At 36.2% G+C, this 27547-nt stretch overlaps 1 long non-coding RNA gene across 1 annotated transcript in view; it reads left to right on the top strand.

The window, feature by feature from the left end:
• The window catches only part of LOC147581085 (uncharacterized), a 591397-nt gene that overhangs the window by 436119 nt on the left and 127731 nt on the right, over window positions 1–27547 (top strand). Inside the window, exon 4 of the long non-coding RNA XR_015250834.1 lies at window positions 24896–25041. This is a non-coding gene — a long non-coding RNA (uncharacterized LOC147581085). The remainder of the gene's footprint in view (window positions 1–24895; window positions 25042–27547) is intronic.

Raw genomic sequence — 27547 nt, forward strand, 5'->3', positions numbered from 1 at the left:
ATGGTAGTCTTCTGTGCTTTATGGATATTGATGCCTGTGTCTTTCCCCAGGTTAGGAATGTTTCCCGCTATGATTTGCTCACATAACCCTTCTATCCCTTTTTCTCTCTCTTCCTCTTCTGGGACCCCTATAATTCTGATGTTATTTTTTAATGAGTCACTGATCTCTAATTCTTAAATTGTGCTCTTTTGCCTTAGTTTTCCTCTTTTTTTCTGCTTCATTATTCTCCATAAGTTTGTCCTCTGTATCACTGATTGGTTGCTCTGCCTCATCTAACTTTGCCACTGTGGCAGCCATTTGAGATTGCAGCTCAGTTATAGCATTTTTTATTTCATCCTGACTAGCTTTTACTTCTTTTATCTCCACAGAAGGGATTCTAATCTATTTTTGACCCCAGCTAGTATTCTTACTATCGTGATTCTAAATTCTGGTTCAGACATCTTGCTTGCACCTGTGTTAAGTCCCTGGCTGTCATTTCTTCTTGCTCTTTCTTTTGGGGTGAATTCCTTTGTTTTGTCATTTTGACGGAAGAAAAGGAATTAATTAAGTAAAAAAAGTTAAAATTAAAAACAACACACACACACACAAAATCAAATAAATGATGCTAGATCCTAGGATCTGCCTTTTTTGTTCTGGTTGTTGAAAGGAACTTGATAGATTAGAAGAAAGTGGGGGGAGGAAAACATTTGAAAATTTGAAAAAATGAATACAATCAAATAGAATAAAATGAAATGATGGAAAATAGAATTTGAAGAATTTACAAAAAAAGTAAAAAATATAGTAGAAAAAAATTAAAAATATTTTTAGTAAAAATTGAAAATAAAAAAATTTTTGTCTGTATTCAAGGAAAAAAAAAAGAAATGAAAAATAAAGAAAAAAAGAAAATTGAATAGCTGGACCAGTGAACAGACTGAAATACAATTGAAATTACATCTTTTTCCTGTAGAAATAAAACTATGAAGCACTTTATAGTCCGTAAACTAAGCAGGCAGAGAGACTGTGGTGTTCCTGAAGAGCGAGGTTGGCCCAGTTGAGTGGGGCTTATTGTTCAGCTCCATTCTTCACTAGATGGCGCTGCTTATCTTACTGAGGTGGATTGTTGTGGTACTTATAGGTGTGTATGTGCATGTGCCAGAGGGGTGAAAATGGCGTCACCCAGCTTCCTAGTCTCTAGTATCGGAACTCTACTCTCTCTGATCAGCAATCGTGCACCTGTCCTTTTTCTGCAGCATCTGTCCACTTCCCCCTTATACACTGTGACCAAGCCATCAGGCTGCCAAGTTTCACCTCCCTCCTGAGTTATATCTCTGATATGGCTGTGTTTCCTGATCCCTCACTTCTGAGGGACTGTGGCTTTGACCCTCTCTGACCCTCTGTGGGAGGGTCTCACAGAGCAATGGCTGGGTTCTGGCCGCACCCAGGAACGTTTGAGGAATTGTGCTGCTGCCAATGCCCAGAGACTTCAGGTGAGTGCAAGCCTGCCCCAAAAAAGTTCACGCGATCTTGTAGCAGCAGAGTTTCAGGGATTATGGAAAATCACAACACACATCTGGTGCCAGGATTCCCCTTTAACGTCCTTGTAATGGCACCAGTGAATGTGGTTTCTCTCTGGAGTCCACTGGGACTTTTGCCTGTGGGGAGGCCACACAGCCTCTAACAAATGTCCTGTCAGCAGGGCAACTGCCTCTCCCTGTGTGGCCCAAGGTCTTCCCCAGACCCTAGTCTGCTCCTGGGCATTCACCCTTCCCACCAGATCCCTACCAGGTATAGAGCTGCGGAGTTGCAGACTCTGCAATCTCCCTGTTTATAGAGTCTTAATGGAATTTAAACCCTCTCCTTTCTCCCTTTTTTGTTCAGTCCCTGCAGCTATTTCCACTTTTCCACTTTGTGTCCAGCTGCTTTTGGGGAGGGTATGCTTTTCCCATACTCTTCCCCCCGTTTCTGTCATCTCTCTGCAAGCAAAAACAGCTCCCTGTCCTCCATGGCTTCTCTCTCCCCCAGTTCACCTCTCTGCGCTGTGTACCTGCTGATTTCTGTGGTTCAGGTTGTGCAGATTGTTGTGTTAATCCTCAAATCAGTTTTCTAGGTGTGCAGGATGGTTTAGTGTTGGTCTGGCTTTATTTCATGGACAGGAGACACAAAAAACACTTCCGTATTCTTCTGCCATCTTGTCTCCTTTGACAATTTTTTATCATACTTTTTTTTAAATTTGTTTTGTTTTGTTTACATCGTCCTTAGTTGGGCTCTTTGTTATCATTATACTTTTTCCTCTTCTTTTCCAGTAAGAGCTACAAAAGAACTTTTATTTTTTATGTAATAGTTGACACGCAATGTTATATTAGTTTCAGGTGTACAACATAGTGATTTGACAGCTCTGTACCTTATGCTATGCTCACCATCATTGTAGCTACCATCTGTCACCATACAACACCATATATTTCCTATGCTTTATCCCCCTGACTTACTCATTCTGTAACTGGAAGCCTGTATCTCTCAGTTCCCTTCACCCATTTTACCCATCCTCCCACCTTCTTCCTTCTGGTAACCATCACTTTGTTGTCTGTACTTATGGGTCTGTTTCTGCTTTTTTGTTTGTTCATTTGTTTTTTAGATTTCACATGTAGGTAAAATCATATGGTATTTGTCTTTCTGTCTTATTTCATTTATTATAATACACTCTAGGACCATCCATGTTGTCACAAATGGCAAAATCTCATTCTTTTCATGGCTGAGTAATATTCCATTGCTTGTGTGTGTGTGTGTGTGTGTGTGTGTGTGTGTGTGTGTGTATATATCTTTTTGAATTAATGTTTGTGAAGAACATTTTTAAATGTTTATTTGTTTTTGAAAGAGAGAGAGTGTGAGCAAGAGAGGGGCAGATAGAGAGGGAGTCACAGAATCTGAAGTAGGTTCCAGGCTCTGAGCTCTTAGCCCAGAGCCCGACACAGGGCTCAAACCCAAAAACCATGAGATCATGGCCTGAGTCAAAGTTGGACACTCAACTCACTGAGCCACCCAGGTGCTCTGTGAAGAACATTTTAAAAATCAGATTACTTTAGGGGTGCCTGGGTGGCTCAGTCAGTTTAGCATATGACTCTTGATCTCAGCTCAGGTCATGGTCTCATGGTTTTTGAGATCGAGCCCTGTGTTGGGCTCTGTGCTGACAGCACAGAACCTGCTTGGGATTCGCTCTTGCCCTCTCTCTCTGCCACTCCCCAGCTTTCTCCCTCTCTCAAAATAAATAAATAAAATTCAAAAATCAAATTACATAAAGAAAGTACAGAAAAATAGCAAACTTTTAGATGTTTACATGTTTTTTAAAAAAATTTTTTTTTTCAACGTTTTTTATTTATTTTTGGGACAGAGAGAGACAGAGCATGAACGGGGGAGGGGCAGAGAGAGAGGGAGACACAGAATCGGAAACAGGCTCCAGGCTCCGAGCCATCAGCCCAGGGCCTGACGCGGGGCTCGAACTCACGGACCGCGAGATCGTGACCTGGCTGAAGTCGGACGCTTAACCGACTGCGCCACCCAGGCGCCCCAGATGTTTACATGGTTTAAATATTGCATACCTCTGGTGCAAAATATGTATAGTTAGTTTGGTTTCAGTTTAAATCTTGCCACATAAAGAGATTAAATAATATGATAATGATAGTTGATTTGCTTGAATTAGGTACCAAACATTATCCATGCATTGCATTTGATTTTAGTTTTCTCCTAAAATTTTTTCAATTTATAATCTTTATAATCTGTAAAGGAATATAATCTATAAGGCAGTTCTGCCTTCCTCTTTTTACAAAGTTATTTATAAAGGTAATCCATTAAGTATGATTAGTATAATATCTATTACAGAGTTAAGTATTCAATATGGTGCCTATTATTATGATTGTTACTGTTATTATGACATCTCATGATATCAACTCTCCTTGTAATTTGTTATTGTTCATAAATCTGTGTCTTTTTGCTCATTATGGAAAAATTCCAGCCATTATCTCTTCAAATATTACTTTGCTTTCATTCTTTCTATTGTTTTCTTCTAAAATTTTGATGGATGTATGTTAGACATTCTCATTTTATCTTTGATGAGTTTTAAGCCCTGTTTCATGTTTGCCAACTCAATCTCTTTGTGCTGCATCGAGTATACTTTCATCTGGTCTAGCTTCCAATGCACTGTTTATTTCTGTGTAATCTTCCACCATCCTATCTAGTAAGTGTATAATTTCAATAAAATTTCTAATTTTTAGAAGTTTTGTTTGTACTTCAATTATTCTTTCTGGTAATTTTTGATAATATTTTATAATTATATTTTCAATTCTCTCTTAGTTTTTAAAATGCATTGATATACTTATTATATGGTTTATATTTGTTACTGCTATATTTATATATCTTTTGTACTTGGTTTAATGGATTGTTGTTTCTACCACTGTCTTGTGTAATCATATATTTGGTTGTTTATTTTCTGAGAGCTTCTGTTTACTGGAACTTTATCTGTGGAAATTATTTGAAAGCTATTTTTTGTTACTTTTTGAGTGTGTTTTTACTTGTCAGTTGCTACTACCAAATTATGTCTGCTTTTAAGTAAAACATTAACTTGAATTTTATTTCTTTGGGAACTTATAAACAGAATAAATATGGATAAAGGTTGTTAATTTTCCTTGCTGTCTTTCTCTGCTGGTTAGAATTTATGTTTCTTCCTCTTCTCCATGGCTTCCATGTTGATTGTGGGGAGATTTTCTTACCTTGCTTTTGCATGGCCCCTCAGTACTGATACTCTAGATCAGTAGTTCTCAGCCAGGGGTGATTTTTCACCCACAGGGGATATTTGGCAGTCTTGAGATGTTTTTGGTTATTAGAACTGGGGGAAGGTACCACTGGCATCTAGTGGGTAGAGGCCAGGGATGCTTCTAAAAATCCTACAGTGCACAGGACACTTCCAACAAAGAATTATCTTGCTCAAAATGTCACTAGTTCCTAATTGGAAGCTGAGAAACTATGTTCTAGGTCATACAAGACTGGTAGGTGCCACAGGGCAGCCAGACTCTTCTGTCTTGTTCCAACCTTTGGAGACTACTCTCTGGAAAGTTCATCCATGTACTTAAAATGACTTCAAACTATTTTAATAACTTTAAAAATATTTAGCATTTAGTTTTTCTTGTCTTTTATTTTGCTTGATCTCGTTCTCTCCTTCAATGGCTGCAGAATGTTTTGTTGTCTGCCTTGATGATGCTTTGATTAGTCTTTAGTTATAGACCTTAAGGCAGTTTTTAATCATTTGCTATTACAAACAATGCTCCAATTGGTATTTGTATATATGAGACTATATCTATAAAATACACACCTAAGAGTGTAAATGCTGTGTATGTGCATTTTAAACTGTAATAAGTTTAAACCTAGGATTTTTCAGTTTACCCTCTGTCTATATTTTATTGGAATAATTTTTTCTTACGTAGGTTGAAATTCAAAGTTGTAGATTAAAAAATGGATCTCATGATACACAGATATAGAAGGAATTCGGGTGACTGGGTGACTCAGTTAAGTGTCCGACTCTTGGTTTTGGCTCAGGTCATAATCTGACAGTACATGAATTCGAGCCCCGCATCAGGTTCTGTGCTGACAGTGCAGAGCCTCCTTGTGATTCTCTGTCTTCCCCTCTCTCTGTCCCTCCAGTTTGTTCTCTCTCTCTCTCTCAAGATAAATAAAATAAAAAAAAAAAGAAAGAATGAATATTCATGTGACAATCAGTCAAATTCTACAATTATCAGGATTTTGTCACATTTGTTTCAGTGATCTTTCTACTATTTTTTTGCTTTTTCTTTTTTATTTAAGATCTTTCTTTAAAAAAGATCCAGACATCATTTTCTCCCATCCTTATACTTCAACAGGCATCTCTAAAACATGTGGACATTTTATTGTATAACTACAATGCCATAATCATAATGACAATGTATTGCTTCATATCATCTATAAAAAGTAATAAGGAAATTTCTCCAAATGTGAGAAAAGATTGTCCTTTTATTATTGGTCTGCTTGGATCAAGATCTACATAAGGTCCACTCATTTGTTTTTTATACCTGCTAATCTTCCTTCAAATGTGAACAGTATCCTTTCCTTTTGACCCACTGACATTGGTATATTGATACCAGATCAGTTATGCTTTGCAGAGTCCTACATTTGCATTTGTGTGCTTGTTTGCTTGTCGTGTCATTTAGCTTTCTCATCTATTCCCTGTAGAGAAAAATGGACATCTGACACTTGATTAGATTTGGACTCAACATGTTGGAAATACTACATATGTATTACAGTTTCATATTGCATCAAAACAGGTGGCATTCAGGGGCGCCTCAGTGACTCAGTCGGTTAAGTGTCAGACTTCAGCTCAGGACATAATCTCATGGTTCATGAGTTCGAGCCCCGTGACAGGTTCTGTGCTAACAGCTCAGAGCCTGGAACCTGCCTCAGATTCTGTGTCTCCCTCTCTTTTTGCCCCTCCTCTGCTCTCTCTCTCTCAAAAATAAATAAACATTAAAAAAAAACCAGGAGATGCGGTGCCTGGGTGGCTCAGTCGGTTAAGTGGCTGACTTCAGCTCAGGTGGTGATCTCGCAGTTCGTGAGTTTGAGCCCTGCATTGGGCTCTGTGCTAACAGCTCAGAGGCTTTCTGGAGCCTGCTTCAGATTCTGTGTCTCCCTCTCTCTCTGCCCATTTCCTGCTCACGTTCTGTCTCTTTCTCAGAAATAAACACTAAAAATTTTTTTAAAAATACAAAAAAAAAAAAAAACCCACAAAAAACCAGGAGGCATTCAATACCAGATTTTGCTACTGCTTTGCCATCAGATTGATGATCGGTAGATTCAGGTGGTCACAACCTGACCCCTCCATTTCAAAGTCCCACATTTACATTTTATCAAATGTCTTCATCAATGTGATCATTGCTTGCATCATTAATTTTATGAGGGATTGCAGAAAGATGATTTAAAAAAATTCTACCTCTTCTCTCACAAGTTTTAGTTGGAGTTCTTCAATAAAGAAGAACTTTTCCCCACCAATTAGGGCTAATTAATTTCCCTCAAGTATACTTCATAGAAGAAAGACAGAATGAATTATTTCCTTTTTAACTGCCTATTTTCGGAGTAAGAATTTAGGACTCTAGTTGTTTCCAGTGGTGTTCTATTAGTTTTGTTTAAATTTTAGGTTCTCTTTCTCCCCTTCTTTAATTGAAGGGGCTGTCAATAAGCTCTTGAATTTATATATTTTATGTGCTTCATTTATTTACATTCATTACACTCTTTCAAGTTAAAATTGTTACATGATAGTCAAAGGTAGTCCCTTCATATTTGCTTCTATGTCCCACTGACATGGCCCATTTAATCCTTGATGGTTATATTTCTTTTTGGCACAACTGGATATCCCAAGTACATCTTGTATATTTTCTGCCTTAGACTTAAAATCAGCTATTATTCATTGCAGTTTTTATTTCATTTTTCTTCATGAGAAGGATAGCACATTTTCAAAGATTTAAGAGTCATTTGTATTTTTTTTCCTAAAGTGAATATTTGTCTGTGTTTTCCCTTCAAGGGTTATTGGTCTTTTTAAAATTGATTAATAGGAGGAGATCCTGGGTGGCTCAGTCAGTTAAGCAGCTGACTAGGGCTCAGGTCATGGTCTCACAATTCATGGGTTCCAGCCCCCTGTCAGGCTCTGTCCTGACAGTCCCAGCCTGGAGCCTGCTTCAGATTCCGTGTCTCCCTCTCTCTGCCCCTCCCCCACTTGCACTGTTTCTCTCTCTCAAAAATAAACATTAAAAAAATTAAAAAAAATTATTTATAGGAATTAATTTTTTAGTAGAAAATTAGTCTTTGTCTATGATATGGATTACAAGTATCAGCCATATTTGCTGTTTGTCATTTGGACAATTTTGGTGTTTTTATGCCTTGTATTTTTTAAATACGGTGAATTTTACCAATTTTTTGTTTATGACGTCTGTTTTTCAGTCTTACTTAAAAAATCCTTTCTCAGGGCATCTGGGTGGTTCAGATGGTTGAGTTGACCCACTCTTGATTTCAGCTCAGGTCATGATCTCGAGGTTTGTGAGATGGTGCCTCACGTCGGGCTGACAGCACAGAGCCTGCCTGAGATTTTCTTTCCCTCTCCCTCTGCCCCTCTTCTACATGCTTGCTGTCTCTCTCTGCCCCTCTTCTGCTCACTCTCTCTCTCCCTGAAAATAAATAAAAAAAAAAAACTTATTAAAAAAAAAGTTTTCTGTAAATATTTTTGAGGCTATTAATATTTTAATAATCTTTGATCATCTGAACTTTATCTTTGTTTAAAACTAAAATATAGATAAAATTTAATTAATTTTTTTCATATGGCTAAAAGTTACACCTACACCATTTATATTCAATTTATTTTTGCCTCAATGATTTGAAATATCAAATTTATTAATGAAATTTGTTGTGGAATTTCTATTCCGACCCATTTCCTTGCCCTATTCATGTAGCAGTAGTAGATTACTTTATGTTTTATTATCTAATAGGTCTACATTCCTTTCTATATCATTTTGTAGAATTTTCATGGACGATTTTATGTATTAAGTTTTCAATTGCATTATTCATATTTCTAAAGGAAATGTGTTGACAATTTTTGAGATTGTGTTAAATTTATAGATTAATTAGAGAAGAATTGATGTTTTTATGGTATTATGTTCTTATCTAAAACATCCTGTGACTTTCCACTCCCTGGTTATTGAAGATTTCTCTGTCACTTAATAGTACAGTAGATCCTTGAATAAGGAATGCTTCAACCCCCATGCAGTCAAAAATACCTGTATAGCCTTTGACTCCCCAAAACTTAATAGCCTGTTAACTAGAAGCCTTACTGATAGCAAAAACAGCCAATGCATATTTTGTATGTTATGTGTTTTATATAATATATATAAATATATGTCTTCTTAAAATAAACTAAGCCAAAAAATAAAATTTTATTAAGAAAAACATAAGAGAAAATATATTTACAGTACTATATTGTATTGAAAAAAAAATCCATGTATGGTTTGACCCACACAGTCCAAGCTCATGTTGTTCAAGGATATTTTAAAAGTTTCTCCATATGGAGCATGTAGAACTTTCACCTTTTTGGGGGGGTGTTAGTTTTGCTATGGACTCAGCTGCTCAAATGAATAAACAAACAAACAAAACAACTAGTGGCCATAATAAGATAGATTTATTTTTATGTAACATTTCAGAGGTCAGTTGTTCTGGGCTCAATCAATCATTCAGAGATCCAGATTGCTTCTCTCTTTCTTGCTCCACTATCCTGTAGGGTGTTACTTTTATTCTAGTGGCAAATGTCACTTTACTGGCATTACATTCACCTTCCAGACCATTGGAAGAGGAAAGAAAGAGTATTTTTAAGGGGATGATCAGGAAGTTGCCCATATTATTTTGTTTACTTTTATTGGCCCCCCAAATAAGCATGTGGCACACCTAGCTGCAAAAAAGGTTTGAGTGTAGACTGCCCAAGTGGGCAAGCATATATATACAACTAAAATTCAGGAAGTTCTATTATCAAAGTAGAGGGGAGAACAAATATTGGAGACTACAAATAGTAGCCTTTGTAAATTTCAGCTCTTTAATTGCTATTGAAAACAGGTTCTTTTCTTTTATTACATCTTCTAAATAATTATTGTTTTATTTTATTTATTTATTTAAAATTTTTTTTAACATTTATTTATTTTTGAGAGAGTGTGTGAAAGGGGGAGGGGCAGAGAAAGAGGGAGACATAGAATCTAAAACAGGCTCCAGGCTCTGAGCTGTCACCACAGAACCCGACATTGGGCTTGGACCCACAGACCGTGAGATCATGACCTGAGCTGAAGTTGGTCGCTTAACCAACTGAGCCACCCAGGCACCCCATAATTGTTGTTTCAAATATTAAGGTAATATTCTGTCAATTATTTCTGTAATCATGCCACCCCATCACTGAATAATTTTATATTTTACAAAGAGTTGGTTTTATTGAATTATTCAAAATAAAAATATCTTTAATTATAATAAATACATTTTAATAATTATTAATATAATAATTGTACTTTTTATAATTATAATTTAATATATCCTTTTATAATTATTATCCTTCTTCTATGTTTATATTATCTTTATATGATTACATTATATTGCTTTGGCTAGTAACTGCATACCAATATTAAATAATAGTGGAAAATAGAAAGATATTGTATTTCTGACTTCAGTGGAAAAGCTTTCAATATTTCCCTGTAAAACATGATATTTGTTTTTAGGCCACATCTGAGATATATATATATATGCATATATGTATATACATATGTATATATATATATACACACACATATATATATATACACATATATACACACATACACACAATCATAGTAAGATATAGTAAGATATGTATTATGGTATTAGGAAAAATATAAAAATAAAATATATTTATTAAGACTTTTGGTCTTATCGAGATGAAATGTTGAATTTTACTGGATGACACTGAGGCTTCTATAAAGATGAAATTTAACACTGAACTTCTTTGTATTTCTAAAATAAACTGTATCTTGTCATAGAAAATTATTTTTTTTATCTCCTGTTGTTTTACTTGTTCACATTTTCTTTAGCATTTTTGCAACTACACTTAGAAGTGAGATTGATTTGAAATGTTCTTTAAATATTTTCTTCTAAAAAGGTTTTAGAAGTTTCCATTGTTTTTCTATGCCCTGGATCATTTTAAATCACATTAGAATTAAATGTTTTTCTGATCTTTTTTGTGAATCTGTCTGAACCCAGTACATTGAGGATGTTTTGAGCTTTAGTAATGTTTTCTATCTCTAGCAGATACTTTCTGCTTTGTGGTGTTTTCCTAATTTATATTTTCCAGTGAATGATCCACTTTGCCCCGGTCTTTAAATTTATTTACAACAAGTAAGCACCTAGATATCATTAGATTCTTTTAATTTCTTAGTTCTGAGGTTATTTTTGTATATTTTCCCCGTATTTTTTATGTTTGTGTTTTCTCACTTATTTTCTTGACCAGATATGTAGTAATGTATTAATCTACTGTGTGTGTGTGTGTGTGTGTGTGTGTGTGTGTTTATAGTTCTAGAATTTATTTATTAGTTTTATCATTTTTTTTTGAGTCACTTTCTTTGGGGCATTTCTCTCAAAAACAGCATGTAATTGGTATTTGCTTTCTAGTCTGATTTGAGAGTCTATTTTAATAAGTAAATTGATCTCATTTGTATTTTTTAAATATTTATTTTTTGAGAGAGAATGAGTGTGTGTGCATGCACAAGTGGGGGAGGGGCAGAGAGAGCAAGAGCAAGAGTGAGAGAGAGAGAGAGAGAGAGAGAATCCTAAAAGGGCTCTGTGCTGCCAGCACAAGCCCTGACACAGGGCTCAATTCCATGAACTGTGAGATCATGACCTGAGCTGAAATTAAGAGTCAGACACTTACCAACTGAGCTACCCAGACACCCCTTATTTGCATTATTATATGAAGTATATACATTCTGCCTTAGGTTTGTTGCCATATTTTATGCCATGCTTTCTGTATAACGACAGGCTCATTTCTGTTCATTTCTTTCTTCTTCAACATTTACCTTCCTAACTTTAAATAAACTTAAAGCTCTATTATTTGTCAGCTAAAACATCTTGACTTCCCCCTGTGCTAAAAGTCCTGCTTTCAACTTTCCCTTCTCATTCTGCTCTGCCAGCATATTTTATTTTCATTCTCTTCTTTCACCATAATCCTCACATTTGTTTGATCTAGTCTTACTCTTAAGTGACTCAATGCTCTCTTCCAGACAATTTTGACTAAGTTGTTGCATTCATCACTTGGCTGAAATTTATTTTCTATTAATTCTGCTTTCAAAAGCATGTTTGTGAATGTGTCTTTTCATTTTATTTGAAAAAAACTATTTGCCTAGAAATATAATTATAACCTAAACTTTCTTTGAATATTCTGCAGGAATTACCCACCATCATTATTAGTACACAGAAATTTATTACAACTCAGGTATTTTGTTTTTGTGTTTTTGTTGTTTGTTTGTTTTGTTTATTTTTTGTTTTGTTTTTGTTTTTGTTTTTGCTTTTTATACATGACTTTTCTGGCAAAGAATTTTTGCATCTTTGAAATCTAGTAGCTTTATTAAGATGTACCTTTCATTTGATCTATATCAGTTTTTCTTTTCCTAGGATACCATTTGCCTTTATAGTTTACAGATTCTGATACTTTTTATTTCTAAAAAGTTTCTTGAATTATATCTTTAAATAGTTATTCTGCTATTTTGGTTCTCTTATTTACAACATCTGTTTCTTGTATCTTAGTGGTCTTTGCTCATCTTCTAGATCTATAATTTTCTTTCCAGATCCCTTTGGACTCTTTGTTTTCACTTCACTTTGTTTGCTATCTCAGTCATGTCTTATTTTACTTACAGTGTTTCCACCAATTCTTTGTTTCCCTTGTGTTACCACTGGTCAGACACCTATTGTTGCAATTGTTCACACTGCCTGCCTCCACTTTCCACCCGGCTTCATCTTCTACAGTATTGAATTTTTTTCTCTGATTACTTATTTTCTTCTTTGTGCTCTTTTATGAAGCAACCTGTTTAATTAAGCTTTGAAAATTAAGGGAGATATGTTTTTCATCTGCTGGTTACTATATTTTTGTTTTATTTTTGTTTTTGTGGGCAGTTTTCATTTGCCATTTGTATTCTCGGTTCTCCTCTGTATTTTTTTCTTTGTGGCATTATCGCATAGGTCTTTTGCTTGTTCGTTTTTAATTACTTCTTATTTAAAATTTTCTTTGACCATCTCTTGTGGAAAGTTCATGTTTGGGAGGGGTCAGGGCTAGCAGGAACTCTACCTATGATTCTGTATATGTGTGTGAAGGAGAAAGAGAGTGTAATAGAGAGAGAGAGTGAGGAGAGAAGAGAGGAGAGATTTGATACTCACTCCAGGTCTTTTCCCCCAAATCTTTCCTCTTCTACCATTTTCATACTACCCCCAACTCTCTCGCAGATGTACCTCCACAGGCTGAGCTAACCCCACTCTTCACTTTCTCAAGACTTTATGCTATATGGAATCATTTGAACCACTGCCTCTAGACCCCTAAAGTTGGTCCATTGCTGCAAATAAGTTATTGTTTTTTTGTTTGCTTTGAATTATTTTAAACTTTAGGGTATGTCAGTCACTCCTTGAGAAGATCTGTATTTGGTTGGGTTTTTTTTTTTTTTTTTTTTTTTTTGGTATCTGTAGCCACAAACATCCTTTTCCTGATTTTTCTCACACTTGTTTTTGAACTTCACTGCTTTTGTTAGAGCCTCCCATTTTGTGATCCAGGGTTGCCAACATCTCAGTTTCATTGGAGACAGTGTTTCTATTTTCCTCTGTTCTTCCCCTTGCTGCTTTAAAATGAGTGCCCAAAGAAGAATAGAAGAAAACTAACTTGATGCATTTATTTTAAAATTATAATCCTATTTAAATTGTTTGCTTATTTTCTTATTGATATTTCCTTTTGTTTCCCTTAAGTGGGCATGAGAAATCCTTGACATTGTTGTTCTCTTAGCTTTTGCTTCTTTCTGCCACATAATTATAGTTCTTTTGGCCTCCTGTCACGGTGACAAATTAAGAATTCCATAGGTTTTGATTTTACTGTGGAAGCACTTATGAGAATATGGCACATAGTTTACTAATCTAAATCTCATTATAGTATCTGGTTCTTATTCCTAAAAAATAAAATAAACTAGAAGGTAAATTAAAGTTTAAAATTACTTTGTAATTACAAGCTATGTATTCTGAGATTTTGCACTGAAATCTACTGATAGAAGCATGATGGATTATTTCTTTGTATTTGAAATATTATGTATTGACTGAAAGAGAATGCGAACTACTGAAGTATACCTAAAGTGAAAAATACATCTATAGTTCCATACAGTAAATCATAAAAAATATTATTTTTGGAGTCTTTCATTTATTTAAAAAAGTATGTAGGGGCACCTGAGTGGCTCAGTCGATTAAGCAGCTGACTTTGGCTCAGGTCATGACCTCATGGTTCGTGGGTTCGAGCCTCGTGTCAGGCACAGAGCCTGGAGCCTACTTTGGATTCTGTGTCTTCCTCTCTATCTGCCCCTCCCCTGCTGGTGCTATCTCTCTCTGTCTCTCAAAAATAAATAAAACATAAAAAAATATGTATTGGGCCCCTACTAGTGCTTGCTAAGTGTTGAAACAGAATCATGTGGCCCTATTATTTTCCCTAACCACCCAAAACAGTTTAAATTGTGTAACTTTTATTTTGACTCATGCTTTAGTATGAAGCCATAGGAAATAAAACACGCTATAGTAAAATAATGAGACTGCATTGTATGGAATAGATCAGATATATTTGATCATAACTTTATAGTCATATTTCATAGTAGTGCTATAATTGAGTTAATTAAAAAAATCTTTTCTGCTAATTGCTACTTTTGTGTTTTCTCTACATGTCTTTCTTTTCATAAGTTTGCTCTTGAAAAACTTTTTTTCTGTTTTAACCTGGGTTTGTCTTTGAGTGACATCTTAGATGTTAGATTCCCAGTAGACCAGAACCGTATTTATGTTGTACTTTGTCTGACATTGAATTTAATATTTTGTGATGGTGATAATCTGTGCCTTCTTTTCCATTTTTTTTTCTCTTTTTAAAACTATGTGTAGTCTTTGGTAGACTTCATGCTGCCTGCTTTTGCTGTTCTATCTAGGTCTGCTGGTGGCAATGGGATTTCTCTAAAGCAATAGTTCTATTTTCAGGGGGAAAAAAGGTTAGCAATTTCAGTTGATGCATTTTCAAACGGTATCTCTTTGGCTGCCTGGAGTAATCTTGAGAACTGTGAAAGTTTCAGCATCATTCAAATCTCTTAATTTGGAAAGTTACCATGATCATGTTATTCTGAGGGCAAATCAACTGCTTTCCTCCTAGTGTCCTTTGTGGAAGCAGGAGCCTTGGAGCTATCTGGGGCAGAGAGCTACCTCATTTATAATTTAGGTTCTGGAAAGTACTATCCACATCCATGGTACTATACAAATAAAAAATAAAGAATGCCAGTAGACAGCACAAATAACCAACTGTTATCAACTGTGAAACTCTGAAGGAGTGAGGAGGAGGATGGGAAGTGAAATCTAATAAAAAATTATGTGTAAACTGTTCCATGAAAGTCATTTTTTATTACAAAAGCAGTAACAGCCTTCCATCAACTTTGTACAGCAATTTTAATAACCTTTAGTGAATGTTAGTAAATCATATTGACCCTTAAGGTCCCTATGGCTAGAAATAAACATGCACAGATTAACCATGTTGCTGTTCCTCAGCTCTGTTATGCAAACAGTTTTATACAAGGTCAGCCCAGGGCACCATTGATATTGTTTGCCAACCAATTTATTCCTAAGACCCTTGACCCCATTTTAATGTGTGCATCCAGGAGCACACCCCATGTGGTGTTGCTGGTTGCGGCCACCAAAAATTGGGAAGTTGGCATTTTTTTCCAACAGCAGGGACCTGGAAATTCTGTTAGAAACTCATTTAATGCAACTTAAAGTTCATGTATCATTTAAAAAATTCTGATTCAACCAGAATGCTTTTATTTGTCATGTAAATGTAGTATGTCAGATCTGGTATGAAACTGCATGGGAGAGCTAAAAGTGGACCTAGTAAATTGTTTCTTTCTTTCTTTCTTTCTTTCTTTCTTTCTTTCTTTCTTTCTTTCTCCTTTTCTTTCTTTCTTTCTTTCTTTCTTTCTTTCTTTCTTTCTTTCTTTTCTTTTCTTTTCTTTTCTTTTCTTTTCTTTTCTTTTCTTTCTTTCATTTATAGTGACCTCAGCTAAACTTCCCCATTGCTTTCTACTCTGGTTTTTTAACAATGTGCCTTTTGTCAGATTTCAAATACTGTTGACGGCTTTTTCTAAGTATTACTTAATTTGAAAGTTTAATCTTTTCATTTTGAAACACAACATTTTAAATGGAAATGGGACATTTTAGAACTAGCTGGTTTAACGAAAATAAGCAAATTCATATGGTAGTTCATTTGAATTATGGATACCTTGTTCAGAAAGCAGGAAATGACCTGAAAGGTGAATACAAAGAAGGGAGAATGAATCATAGGAAAAATTTAATCTAATGTGCTTTAAAACCAATTATATTTTTAATACTGTCTATCCTCAGTGGGCCCTCAAGAGGCATACACATAGCACTAGAACTGTCGTTAGGATTTCAAGAATGACTTTAAATCTTCCTGTAGCAAATATTTCCAATCATTTGTAAATTTAATTATCAAGTTAGCAAGCACCCTGATTTGATTAACATGTTTGCAAACATGATTGCAAGCCAGAAACAGCATTTATACTTCTTCCTTCAGATATCTCTTTAATCTCTTCATAGTGCAAGGCTTGTCTGGGCTCAAATTAAGAATCTGAATTGGAAGCCACGGATGCAATATCTGTGTATTACAGTACTAGAAAAGACGAGGTTTGTTCTCAATTCCCCTTGCTGTTATTTTCTACCTTTGTAAATTATTGAAGGCAACACATTCTTTCAACTTATATTTTATGTAAGTCTCAAATGGTATCATAAATAGTGTATGCAGAGACATATATTCCTGTATTAGCCAAAAAAATGATGCTGCTAGTAACGTTCAGTTTAATGAATTTCTGAAGCTCCCTGTTAATTCTATTTCATGGTAGCTTTGCACTTTTATGGAATTTGAAAGCACAAGTTGTAATTGCTAATATCTGAAATTAATATAAGTAAACTAGAGAGCTCAGCGGTGCTCTTTGCTTTATGATTCATTCATATAAAAACAGTATTGTCTACATTTTGTGTGTTTTCCTAGTATACCCTTCCTGGCACATTCGTGTTAATTAATTTGAGATACTGGGTTTCCAGTCCATTAATTTATTATTTTACAGTCGCTATTAATAATATAATCCTTAGTTCCTTTATTTGCTTACATGGTTTTCTAAACATGTATATACGCCAGATTATTGTATTCCATATCTTAGCCAATTTCATCATGTTCAATAATTTTTTCATCCTATGCCGGGCAGGGTAGATTTATTTTTCTTTCCAGATGGCTCCCTGGAGACTCCATCTGGACCTAACCTGCTACCTAGGGTGGTTGATGGGCCATCAGGGACTGTCTTAAGGGTGGAAGAGGCAAGATGCAGATACTTATCAGTGGTATGCTCTCTATTAAGAGGGTGCTTAGATCAAAAAGAAGTTCCAAGGGGACTATTAACGGGGATGTTTCCTTCTGTCACTAGTCCCTAAGCATTTTGAAAGGAACTTAAGGAAGAGATAGATACCTTAATCCCCTACCACCCCCGTCCCCCAAGCCTTAAGATCATAATGCTAAGAGCAGGGAGAAAAGGGTGATAAGAGTGAGTCTCCAAGTGTATGTGTCTGTAGGGGAGGGATTCTGAGAAGACTGACAACCATCCTTTGATGCATTGCCCAGGGGTAAGTGTGTTGCCCAGGCAAAGAAAACTCATGTATACACCTGTCTTTCCAAGAGATCTGAATAAAGTAATCTAGGTCTCCCCTCTCACCTTGAAAATAAAGAAAATAGTCTGCTCCTTCACTGAATAATCTCACTCTTCAATTTTGTTCACTTAATTTTAATTTGACAAATAGTTACTAGCAGATAAAGTCTAGAAAGATACAACAAAGTAAATAGAACAAAACAAAACAAGGGACACAAGTGCTTAGGAAAGTGACAGTGAAAGGAAGAGCCTCAAAAGTCTTGTAGAGAATTTCTACACAGGATGTTGCCACTGGGTTTCACCTTCCCTCATAAAAGCTGATTCTGGGGAAAGACAAAAGCCAGAGTTTAGAATTTCCAGCAGGAGTTTACTTAGAGAGGGGCGTAAAGGTGATTTTATACTGACATTTGTTTCACCAAGTAAAATCTTTGCCCCTTCCATTTTTAAAAAAATTGTCTATACATACCACCTCCTGGATCATCTTCCTTTATTTTATTTATCCCAGCTAGCAAGTAAGTCTTTGTCTATCTTGTTCCATTGCCACAGCTCACCTTGAGTTGAGCAGCCTAGATACTTGCTTTTCTTGAAGGGCCTTTGGGTATAATTCTTTGGAACTCTGGTTTTCTGGGACTTATCACTGTCAGGTATTACCAAACTGCCAGGTAGATGCCTTCTGTAAGAATCCACAGTACAAGTTATATGAAAGGATTCCACTGCTGAGAATCTTCTCAAAAGTTAGTACATCTCAGAAGCAGCTAGCCCAAGGGAGAAGATAAGCTCAAGAGGTTATCAGTCTCCTCGTCTATAAAATGGGGATAATAACTCAACCCACCTCAGAGAGCTATTGTAATGTTAATACACTTGTGAGGATAGAATGAGGCATGGAATAGTGAGGCAACTGCAATTCTCACATAGGTGAGGAAACTTTCTAGATCTGTAGGTTACATACCCTCACCCTCAGCCCATCACCCACAGACTGATGCCTAGGCAGAGCACATCAGCCAGATAGATGAGAGGCACTGCTGCTGACATGATCCATCCCTCTATCTCGCTACAAGAGAATTTATATGTAAACACTCATTCTAACTCTCCAGGTAGGATATCATAGTTGGGAGCTTCTACTTCTCATACTGCCTCTGGTGCATTGATATTCTAACTTTATCAGTAATTGGGAAGTTTCAGGCCACTCCGATGGACTCAGGCCACCTGCCGGATCATCAGGAATTATGTAAGAATTGTACTCATTTGCATAAATCCTAGGGGGAGACACATGAATACAAAGTATTTTGGGCTTTCCTCTATCACCCTTTGCCCATACATACTAGAAATTTTTAAGGAGTATTTCTTGGAATTCTTTCAGGCTATAGATATGTGAATCCTACAGTTTTCGGAGCGTAGCTGGCCCCCTTTATGCCTTTTCACTGATGCTTCCACTGCAGCAAGTCTGTCCAGTTCATTTCATCTCCACTCTGCTAACCTGGATTGCTCTGTGCAGGGAACAGAAATATTCATTCCTATCAACTTTTACCAACACTGTGACCAACGTCGATACTGAGTGCTCTGGTAAAATAGCATGCTTCAGAAACTACATTCTGCTTCCAAAATGAGTTACAATTATACACCAACCACACAAAGAAATCAAAGACTGTGAGGCCCGAATGATGGCCCTAAGAGAAGCAAAGATGCCCTGTGTATAATTATCTTTCTCACCTTTGCAGATGTATTACCCAGATGGATGGTGTATAAGTCAGAATATTCTAATTTATGCTGCAGTCATAAATGATCCCAAACCTCAGAGACTTGACATCAGCAAAGGTTTATTTCCCGTTTGAACTGCGTGCCCATTGTAGGTTGTATACAACTCTCTGGAACTCTGCCGGTCTATGGCAGAGACTAAAGACGGACTATGGTAAGCTATGCCCACAGTCTTAAAGCTTCTACCTAAAAATGACACACGACACTTTTGATCACGTTTTATTTGCCAGAGTTTGTCACAAGGCCGAGTCTGACATCAAATAGGTGGAACTGCATAATCCTTCTGTAGGAGAGACAGCTAATATTTTGAAAATTAACATAATCAACTTATCACTAGCTTGTTTCTTTTTCTTTTTTTGCTTTAGGATTTTCTTTGGCAGGCTGACTATAATTGGGCACCCCATTTTCACATTTTCTGCCACAAAAGGCAGGTTTATATATATATATATATATATATATATATATATATATATATATATTTACATATATATATATTTATATATATATGTAAATATATATATATTTATATATAAATATATATATATATTTATATATATAAATATATATAAATATATATATATATATTTTTTACATTTTATGTATTTTAGATAGAGCGAGAGAGACAGAGCACAAGTGGGAAGGGGCAGAGAGAGATGGAGACACATTATCCGAAGCAGGCTCCAGACTCCGAGCTGTCAGCACAGAGCCTGACGCTGGGCTCAAACTCAATGAACTGTGAGATCATGACCTGAGCCGAAGTTGGACACTTAACCAACAGCCACCCAGGTGCCCCCAAAGGCAGGTTTTAATGTATTGCAATTCTTGTTCTGGAACAAATACCCTCTACTAATCTGCTTGAGTGGCATTAACAAAATACCATAAACTGAGTGGTTTAAACTGCATAAATTTATTTCCTCACATGGTTGGTGGGATTGGTTTCTGGTGAGGGCTCTGCCCTTGGGTTGCAGATGCTGCCTTCTCACATGACTCACATGGCTTCTTAGTGTGAACCTGGAGGGAGAGAGCAAGTGAGCAAGCTCTCTGGTGTCTCTTCTTATAAGGGCACTAACCCCATCATGAGGGCCCTACCCCCATGACGTTATCTAACCTTAATTCCCTCCTGAAGTCCCCATCTCAAAATGCTATCACTTTGGGAGTTAGGGTTTTAACATGTGGATTTGGGTGAAACACAAACATTAAGTCTATAACATACCACTCCCACCTCCTACAGTCAACTTGGCCTCGAGGCAACAACATTTAATATTTTATTTCTTTTCTGGACATATAAACCATTGGGATATTCTAGTTCACTGCTCAGGTTCCCAATGTTTCCAGGGCATTGCTAAACATATGGACAACTATCCTTTCCCAGTCTGTGTTGGCTGTTCCTTCTTTGGGATGAACACTAGTTAGTTTATTCTTTCCCCAGAGCTGAGCCTCTCACACCAGTATACCTCAGTGATAGACCTGAATGAAAATATTTTCTTATTTGTCCCTGAAAATTTCCTTTTTCTTGATCCCTGTTCATGTGCCCTGCAGTTATCAATTGCTTTCCCTGGTTCTTTCTTTTGTCTCCATATCACAAAACTGTTAATTCCACAGATGGGAATTAGTTCAATTATATTCGCGGATGGCTGCCATACTTCTCTACTGTTTCCTACTGACTCTGTTATCTTCATTCATTCTTTTCCTCTTATGTCTAGACAGGAAAATCATTTACAGTTATTTATTTTCTCCAGTTCTCCTGCTGGCCCTCTGTTATTCTTTTCCTATTACACATTCCAATTATTTCATTCCTCTGCTTGAAGCTCATCAGAGCCATCCCAATACTCTTGGGATAAAATCCAAACTCCTCATCATAGACCACCGGGCTCTGCAGGATCTGGCTCTTGCCTTCCTCTCTGACTTTATCTTGTACACATTCTCACGCAACATATTCCACGTGAGCTACATGGGCCTCCTGGGCCTCCTCTCTCTGTGCCTCGGACAAGCCAAGCTATTTATGCTTTGGGCCCTTTGTCGTTACTGTTCAGTCTTCCCTTAGCTCTTCACGTGGCTGGCTGATTCTATCCTTTTTTTGGTGAAAACTTCCCTGGCCTTCCTAATGAAGACAGACTTCTTTCATTACAGGTTCACACATCTCCCTGATCAAATTCTTTATAACAATAGTAACTACCTATTATTTCTTCATTTGTTTATAAATGTGTTTGTTTCTCCCATCAGAATGTGCCATTAAGGCAGGAATTTTGTCTCGGGCATTGTTGTGTCCCAGCAGTTCCTATAATGCCTGACAGTGTGGCGCATCTTATGAGTGAATGATGAAATCACAACAAAACTGTTACATTAAAAAGTCAAAATGTATTTTATTATAACCTTTGCCTGGAAGATCTAGTTTAACACTCTGGGACGTTATAAAACACATCTAATCTGACTTTTATTTGACAATTTACCAAATATTGTAGGAGTTTTTGGTCTCTGTGTATGCTCTTTCCCATAAGCTTAACATCTTCAGTTCCTTCAATCATTGTTCAGGTAAAATGTGCTGGTGACCTTTCAGTGCCCTGTTCATTCTGTCTTGGATTTATGTTAATACTTAATTTTTTTTTTCTTTTGACATTTGATCCATCACCAGTCTACCCATTTTACCATCCTCAGGGGGACAGAAGAGAACTGTAGATGTTAATAAATGGCTTCAGTAAGTAGGATCTGGCGTGTCCCCAGACACACTCATGGGCTCCTTCTTGGAAATGATTAGCTATATATTTTTTAAAATCATAGACTTATTTACCATGTCAGGGAGCTAAGATAAGAGAGAAAAGTAAGAGATACTATAGGAAGAGGAATGCACTTTTCCCTCCTCTAGACCCACCTCTGATCACCCTCTTCAGGTCTTCTCTCGTTGGAGGGCGTAATTTTCATTCTTTTTGTTCATCACTAAGACATTATTTAGTTTGTGGTTATTAATGGATACAGTCTCTGTGCTTTAAAAAGCACAAACCCAGATTTTACCTTCTCTTTTAAACCATTTTCTTCATCCATGTAGACTCCTCCTCTACATCTTCCTCTACATCTTTTCTTTCTTCTTTTTGACTGCACGTGGCTGTGTTAGTTGACTCAGATACATTCTTGGGGCCCAATGAACTCTTACTTTACGTTGGGCAGAGGGGCAGGTGGTCCCATGTGGATCCCAACTCCCCTTATCCTTCTCTTGGCCTCTGCATTTGAGCAGAGGACACTTACACGGCCATCGGTAAGTCCCTCAAACAAAAATAGCCCATTAGCTCAATATGCTAAAATATTTTTTCTTGTTACTCCAGATTATTTTATCTAACATAGTAGCTGATACTCTGGTTATATATGTTTTTCAAATGTAATAATCAGATTGTCAATATCCTTAACAAAACTTGTTCAACAGAACAGAATTGAGTACAGACCTTTTTGTTATATGCCGTTAGACTCCCCAGCATACCAATATTCCTCACACATACCTCTGTACCACATGTTTTGCTAACTCATATTTGCTATATGGAGAGCATTATCTCATGTCTATTTATCTTCAGCCAACACTAAAACCTCTGTGTCGAATGAACCATTCACTGTGAACCTGTTCATTTCAGTATTGATTCACCTTCTCACAAATCCATAATATATACATTGCATCAAATACATTATGCAACAATCTCTTAACTATTTGGAATCAATTTGAGAGACTTTGAGTAAATCGTCAAGCTCCTTTCTGATAATGATATCTATGTCATCTTCTCTTGACTATTAGGTTAGGAAACTGTGAGATAAATTTGAGGTTAAGGCCCAATGTTTGTTCATTATTTGATGGGTAGTTTGTTTGGTTCCTCCTAATTTTGTTGTTCTATATTTTATTATTGATGAAGTGATGTTGTCAATGTCTCAAATCTATTTTGTAAAGAGAAATGGACAAATAATGTGCATATGTGAATGTGTGCATATCCAAAGAAATAACGATTAGCTTCAATTTGGTTAATTCTGGGAAATTTGGATATCAGTATGCTTCTGTTAATTCCTAATCTAAAATTAATCTGAATATACTATCTCTGTAGGGTATTCATTTCAACCAAATATTAAAACACCCTCTGAAATTACTTTGTCACTGCATTATTTGAGGACAAATGGCAATTTCACTAATAAACATAGAAGAAAATAGATATAGGTGTATACTTTGAACTGTGGTGCCAATATACTGACTATCTAATCATCAGTCTCTATAATCTTTACCAACAGATTGTTAGTAAATCACATTTCTCACTGATACTTACTGTTATCTATTGTATAATTTCATTCTTGTAATAGGGATGTTTGGGGATATGAAGGAAAAGATTGAGCGGGAGTACCTCAAATTTTTATTGTCAGTTTATTGAGATCTGAGGAATGAAGTCATTTATGTTATCTTCTTTCTTCATTCTGTGCCAAACAACCAATTAACTTTACCAGCGCCTATCATGTGCTAGGCATGGTTTTAGGCCCTGAATATATGTAGGTGAGTAAGAGAGAATTGTAGATAGATGAATTTAGCTTAGATTGTCCCTCATCTAAAGAAATGGATAAATCTTACATCAGCTGATGTCTCCATGCTATTTAAGAATGGCTGAGGCCCCCAGTACCACTTCATGCAGCATTTAAATAACTCTACATGTTTTCAGAAAATTCCCCAGTGAGTTTGTGTCTTCATGGTTACCACTACTGTTTCCATTTTATTTTTATGTTGCTCTTTATCTTGCATGTGAAATTCAGGCCCTCCCGCAATTTCCATATTTCCACTAACCATCCTCCTCATGCCAAACACACACACACACACACAATATAAACAACCTCAAAGTGAACACTAAACATCTGTTCCTACTGACTACCTCAAAACTTAGTGGCTGACAAGATTTATTATTATTTCTCAGTTCTGTGAGTTGACTGGGGTCAGCTAGGAAGGTCTTGCATGTGGTTGCAAGTAGAGTCGACTAAGGTGCAATTCTCTGAAGTCTCATGTACACTGGACATCCAAGGTGGCTCACTCACATGACAGGCAGTTAATGCTGGCTGTTGGGTGGGAGCTTAGCTGGGGCTCTCAACTGGAACATCTACAAGTAACCGTCATGTAGCTTGGGCTTTCCACAGCAATGGTGACTAGGTTCTGAGAGGGAGTTTTCCAAGAGAGAAGACTCCAATAGAACCCTATAGAATCTGCTGATCCTCCTTAAAATCTAAGTCTAGATCTGTTGTCATGTCACTTTTGCCACAGTCTATCCATCAGAGAACTTCTGGTCAATCCAGATTCAAAGGTGTAGAGGAATGGATATCTATATCTATATCTCAGGGGTTGAATGGATGGCACACACATTATTCTGTGGAGTATAGTCACTCTCCTAACTCGTGGAAATTTTTTCTGAAACCCCTCCTCCCCATAGTCTCCAGCCATACCTGCCATTCCCTCTTCTGTTTTTCCTCTTTTTGGAGGTAAACAGATTTGCACCTGTTCTCAAGCAGTAAGTAGTGTTCCCTCACATTGCTTGGGCCCCTGATAATATCTTTATGCTCAGTATTCATCTTCTACACCAGAGTCTTATCAAGGTCTTTTCTCTACACAGTTTCCACCTTAAGAAAAATTGAATGCACTGAGGAAAGGCTATGTAGGGATCCAGCAAGAAGGAAACCTTCTGTAAACCAGCAAGAGAGATCACACCAGACCCTGACCAGGCTGACACCTTGATGTTGGACTTCAGCTTTCAAAACTGTAAGAAAATAAATTTCTGTAGTTTAAATCACCCAATTTATGGTATTTTGTCATGACACCACCCAAGCTAACACAAGCACTGGTCTCTTTCCCTTGCTACACCATTGGTTCAAATTAATTTCTTTATAATTCATATAAATTATGGTCAGTCTCATTTATAAAAGTAAGATATTTTATTATCTCAGATGGATAGATCAATCACTTTATTAAGTATTGTTTAGGAATATATGCTACTTTTTCTCTCAATAGCCTAAATTGCATAGCTGGGGTTTCTCAAAATAGTCTTGTATAAAAAATGATTTACATTTAAACACAGTTATGGTGATCACAGAAGTTCACTTAAAGAGCAATTGATAAGACAGACAAAAGTCATCTGTGTGTCATATTGTAGAACTTCAAAATTTCAATGTTACATTTCAATGTGTCATATTGTAGAACTTAAACATTTCTATATATTTTATTATATATTAATCGTATATATGATATATATGTATTTCTAAACATGTCCCTAAATAGTGCTGCTATAATCAAAGCAGGCAGAAATTGTCTCATAAGATGTAATTTTAAATTATATAAAGCAGGCAGCATCTTAATGCTGTACTTTTAAGCCTTTTTTTTTTTTTTTAATAATGTAGTAAACAATTCAGAGAACTACTTGGATAGTTCTTGGATAATGATTTTGAAATTTAAAAATGAATATAAACTCACATCATGTTTTTGTACCAAATTAGAGCTACTTGAATCAAAATTTCTACCACACTTTGATGGTATAGGAACAAAAAGAAATTGAATGGATGAAGAATATTGGGTAGGTAAAACTGCATAGTTACTTTAAGGAAATTCCCCAAGATTAATATTCTCTGAGGGCATATTTTATGTTTTAAACTCAGACCGTTTTAGTCAACAAATAAATTTATTTAGCAATTTTGCAGGTAAAATATTTTGGTTGGCCCAGTGGCATGCTATGCTGAAAACACAAAGTCATAGCAAAGACTCACTGTTGTTCCTTTACTCCTTTGAAGGGAGGGGACATTTGGATTAAATGGATCTGAAACATTTTCAGGCTCAGGTTATATTGTTCTATGTTGTATAGTGTTGAATTTTGAGGTTATAATGAATCACTAGTAAGAAAGTGTGAGAGGGGCGCCTGGGTGGTTCAGTTGGTGAAGCATCTGACATCGGCCCAGGTCATGATCTCACGGTTTGTGAGTTTGAGCCCCGTGTCGGGCTCTGTGCTGACAGCTCAGAGCCTGGAGCCTGCTTTCGATTCTGTGTCTCCGTCTCCCTCTCTGCCCCTCCCCCACGTGTGTGTGTGTGTGTGTGTGTGTGTGTGTGTGTGTGCGCGCGTGTGTGTGCGCGCGCTCTCTCTCTGTCTCTCAAAAATAAACAAATGTAAAAAAAAAATAAAAAAAAAAGAAAGTGTGAGAAACTGTATTCTCTGCCTAAAAGCACATGTTTTCTGGTGTCAAGTGGATGGTGGTCATGGTATATTTATAATTAGGAAGAAAAGCAGATTGTAAAATGTGTGTATTACAATCTTATTTCAGTTAAAATATATAATATGTAATGAAGTAAATATATGGTAAATCATAATCTTGAGAGAGAGCTACAATTTTACTTTACATGTAGTTGACTCTGTGTGTGTCTGTGTGTGTGTGTGTGCGTGTGTGTGTGTTTGGTTGATACGGAAATGTGTTACGAAAATAAGTTCTCTTGGAGTGGCAGGATATCAGCTGATTTGTGTGTGTACATTATTTTATTCCCAAATTTTAAATAAAGAGGTATTGCTTTTTCAGTATGAGAAAATTATTTTTAAAAAGTGTAAGCCATCTATGTGTTTAAATTAGTCTCTTAAACTTCTACAAGAGAATATTAATTTGCCTCTGTTCTTCTTTTAATCAACAAAGACCATCTTTCTCTGCATTGTTAGACTATCAAAAGCAGAGTGTCTATACTCTGTTTTATCAGACATTTACAAAAATGCCTTTTCTGAGTTGTGATAAAATGTATGCCTTCTGTTGATGTGAGACCTGTCCTCTTGCCCACTTTATTTATGTCTTTGGTAAAAAAAAAATGTAATGTTTTGATATTATCCATTGTAAGACTCCCTGTACTTTATACAAGGAAACTCTCCATAAATTCCTACATGAGAAGAGTTGCAAGAGCAGTTTTGACTCTGCAGATGAAAGTTTTAACCTTTTTGTTGTTTAGGAAATAGAAACAATGTAATACACTGGTGTCCCACTTTACTTTATGAACCCAAAAACTTAATGCTGAATGTCCTGTCCAAAAATTGTAATTTCCTCAAATGTAACTACTGGAGGAATTAGCTCTGCTACTTTTGGGTGGATTCAATTTATTTGATATTCAATTGAGTTAGTTTGCACCATGCTTGAATATTTAAGTTATTTTCCATGCTTTTCAGATGCACATGGGGTAAAAACATATTACTGAAAAGAAGCACTACCTATATACTTCATTCACTCCTTTATTTATTCATGTTCCA

This window comes from Puma concolor, chromosome B2 (assembly GCF_028749965.1).
Source record: "Puma concolor isolate L17-30 chromosome B2, mPumCon1.1.hap2, whole genome shotgun sequence".
Lineage (NCBI taxonomy): Eukaryota > Metazoa > Chordata > Mammalia > Carnivora > Felidae > Puma > Puma concolor.